Source organism: Hylaeus volcanicus, unplaced genomic scaffold, assembly GCF_026283585.1.
Source record: "Hylaeus volcanicus isolate JK05 unplaced genomic scaffold, UHH_iyHylVolc1.0_haploid 12260, whole genome shotgun sequence".
Classification (NCBI taxonomy): domain Eukaryota; kingdom Metazoa; phylum Arthropoda; class Insecta; order Hymenoptera; family Colletidae; genus Hylaeus; species Hylaeus volcanicus.
In genome coordinates, this window is record NW_026533182.1 from 4,288 (window position 1) to 8,451 (window position 4,164).

A 4,164-nucleotide genomic window follows, 5' to 3' on the forward strand; every position below is an offset into this window, starting at 1 on the left:
CGCAGAGGCATTACTTAGTTTGCCTCGATATCCACGGACTAATCCGTGGCTACGAGGTACTCACGGTGGTAACCACTAGGAGGTGAACGCTTGCAATGAGTTAGATGGCCCCGGACTGGTTTCGGATACTAGAACCGAAGTCCCGACACCTCAAACGACCGCCGGGGTACATCAATCCAACCCTCTACCACCACCGTTGGCGAGCAGTAGAACCTGTGTGAATCTCGCCGGCGGCAGCGTAAAGGCGATGCGGAGTCTGCGGTCGGCAAAGTGTTAATATATAAATTCAGCCGCCTGCTGGTTGCTGAGCTGGTGCACTGATGCGCTGAACTTCACCTTACCGCACTCCGGGATGAGTTTAACTATGAATTTGAGCTGAACTTGAGGTAGGCTGGTAAAAATGTCCAAAAAGTCTGGTCGCGATCCGTTTATTTTGAATACTAGATTCACAATGGCGACTCAGCGCACGTGGCGTGAGCACGCGACCGTTGCGCGTTCCGAAACTCGGCCGAACTCTTGTCTGCTGGACAAGAGCGCCCGCTGTCGATCGATGACTGATCGATGGGACGCCGGGAGCCTCCCGGCACGTCATTTGAAAGCCGATTCGCAAACATTCCGCCCGCCATCAACAAGTCATTGTTGTTGAAATGTTGAATCCTCTGTTTCCTGACGAGTCGGCAAGATAATGAGTTTGTGGATTGGTCGCACCAGTGATGTAGTCGCTGTCTTGAGCGTAACGACTCTAGAGAGTCCATCCTTGCCAGGGTGTAATGCAGTGACTCTGGCAAGTGGCCACTTGCTGGGAGCCAAGTGTTCGTGAGTTATCAGTACCAGTGCACCGACTTTGAGCTGATGAGATGGGTGATGCCATTTGGAGATTGCCTGAAGATGTTGGAGATAGTGCGCTGACCATTGTTTCCAGAACTGTTGTGTCCGTTGCTGTATGCGCTGCCAGCTGGACAGTCGAGTCTCCTTGATGTCTAGCAGAGACGGCTCCGGAATTGAATTGAGAGCTGTTCCGACGAGGAAGCGTCCTGGCATCAATGCGGAAACGTCTTCAGGGTCGTCGCTGAGAGGCTGGAGCGGTCTGGAGTTGAGCACAGCTTCAATTTGCGCAATACGTATTGGTAAACGGACTTGACGGTGTAACTCGACAAAGAGGTAGTTGGCCCATCAGTTGTTGAGCACGGATCCCCCTTTGCCGAGCACACATAACACACTTGAGAATATGAGACTTCACCGGTGCTCGTCCACCGATGATCCAATGAGCCTGTCTGATGTAGGCTAGTGTGAGCTGAGTCCCGTTGTGCAGAGTCCTCTTGTGCGCGTTTTCGATGATGAGCTTCGTCAATAGCGTCTCCTTTGGAAGAATCGCAGGATGCTTTTCTTGTGCTGTTAGCGCTGCATGAGCTAGTCTTCCTCCAACCCTGAGAGTTCCCTCAGAATCGATGAAAGCTGTCAGGCGATTGAAGGGATGCGCTGAATGCAACGTGGAGCCGGCGCTGAGCAACTTCAACTCCTGCCTGTAGAACAGTTGCTGGGTTGCCTGCGTCCAAAAGAGCTTGGCCTTTTCCATGGCCTCCGATGAGATGAGGACTACTGGCGGATCTTCTAGTCTTCCGCGTAATCGAGCAACTAGCCTAGAACAAAGCACAGTGAGTCTATACAGCTTAATAAGTGACGAATATTTGTAAATGAGATCCCAATGATAACTTAACTTTGGAGCTGTGATGATGAGAGAGACATTGGGTCTCACTTCTAATTCTGCCACTGCTTCTGCGTGCGCTGGTTGAGCTGGCCAATGTTCTGTTGGCTGCGTCAGCCAATGTGGACCCTCCCACCAGAGGTTGAGTTTCTCTAATTGATCTGTCGAGATGCCCCGCGATGTGCAGTCAGCAGGGTTGGAAGTGCCAGGAACGTGTCTCCATTGTGCGTCAGGGGCGAGTTCTTGAATTTGCGATACCCTGTTCCTGACAAACTCCTTCCAACGTCCTGGTTGTGATTTGATCCACGTGAGTGTGACATTTGAGTCCGTCCACAGATGCGTAGCCTTGAGCTGTACTTGGAGAGTATCTGAAACATATCTTGCAAGTTTTGTGAGAAGCAGCGCTGCGGTGAGTTCTAGCCGTGGGATCGTGAGTTTCTTGAGAGGCGCGACCTTAGTCTTCGCGCAAACTAGTGACGTCGATGAGCGCGTGGGCGGTGTAGAAACAGTAATGTAAATTACTGCCACCATGGCGAGTTGAGATGCGTCAGAGAAGCCGTGGACTTCCACCGTTGAGTCCTTATAGGTGCGAAACCATCGTGGTATTGAGAGTCTGGCCAGACTGTTGAGATCTTCTCTGATGCTCAGTTTGATCTCCCTGTCTGCTCACGATAGTGAATTGAGCAGAATTGAGCTTCGCATTCTTCTTCTTCTGGTATCAATGCGCTTCTCCTGGATCCAGAATCTTGTGAGCAATTCTTGCAAAGTATCGTCGTGCGTCGTCACAGTGTGAGCTGATCGAGAGTAATGAGATGGTACACTCACGGGTCCAAGAATTAGCCAACCAAAGATGGAAAGTTGGGGAATTGGACTTGATGGTGGTCCCCTGATGATGTTGGGCCTGATTACTTCTCCATAGAAGTCTGCTCCAGTAATAACATCAATTGGCCGTGGTGTGAGGAAGTCCTGATCTACCAGTCTCAAATTCTTAATGTGTGGCCAGTCAGGAACGTCTGGCGTGAAAGATGGTAAATATGGTGGAAACTGTGGACAGAACATGAGTTCGAATTGTTACTGTTTTCGCTGCCTGTGCTGAGTGTAGGATGATCGTCACTGCACCACGAGTTTCAGTGGCTCTGGTTCCACCAATGCCGATGATTGAGATGTTAGAGCGCTGCCTGCGCAGGTTGAGCTGAGAGGTTAAACTCTCTGAGATAAACGAGATTTCTGTATTTGAGGTAAATGTACTCAAAGGATAAAGATAACTAAAATTATTTTTATCCGAAGGTTAAAGATACCTGCTTTATCTGCAGAAAGTTTCAATCGTAAGATACTCTTCGCACTTTTAACTTTATCCGACGAGTAAAGATACCTGCTTTAACTGCAGAGAGTTTCACTCGTTAGGTAGTTTTGCCATTTTTAACTTTAACCGACCGCTAGAGATACCTGGTTTCTCCCCGAGAGTTTCAACTCTAAGATACTTTCCCGCATTTGTATCTTTATTCGATGGCTAGAGTTGACTGGTTTCTCCCCGAGAGTTTCAATCCTAAGATACTTTTCCGCATTTGTAACTTTATTCGATGGCTAGAGTTGACTGATTTCTCTCCAAATAGCCTACGGATATTCATCCGTAGGTTATTTTCGCATTTTTATCTTTAACTGAAGTTTCACTCATCGCGTGGGATAACTTTCTTACTTTTATCTTTATCCGAAATTATCGAATAAGGATCGAATAACTTTTCAAGCGGTGTTTACTGTTTAGTCGCCGATTTTAAAGTATAATTATACATAATTACACATAGTTAAATAGGTATAATGTAAACAAATTTATACTGGAGTAAGAAAGTATATATTTGTGCATATAGACGTGTACTGTAGATATAAATGATGGTCTTTTTAAATGTTTATATAATTATTGTTATTACAAAATTCCTGATGCTTGACATGACTCGGCAACGAGTAACCGCTCGATGTGATTTCGTGATGTCTAAAGCGAAATTTGCGAAATTTAGAAATTTTACAAAATGTAGACCCAGAAATTAATAAAGATTACAGCTAAGTTGGAACAGGAGGAGGATAGATACTTTGAATTAAGCAACGGCTTAGTATAGGTTAAGGTAAGTAAAATGTATACAGTAGTTTACAATGAATTTACTGAAGTTTATTATTACTTGTGAAAAAGATAAAAGTGCGCCTCCTTCGTTACTATAATTACTTTTAATTTAATAATAATAATAAAAATAATTACTTTTACTATAAGATATAATTATATTCCGCAAAGAGAATAAACTATAACTAACTAACTATAAAATGTAATCAATTTTAATTTTACTACTTGTTGAATATAAATTGATAATTCTTAAATATAAATTACTATAAAATATAATTAATTTTAGTTTTAATAATTATTAAATATAAATTGTACGGGGCGCCCTCGCCGTACTTCCCAGACGCCAGCT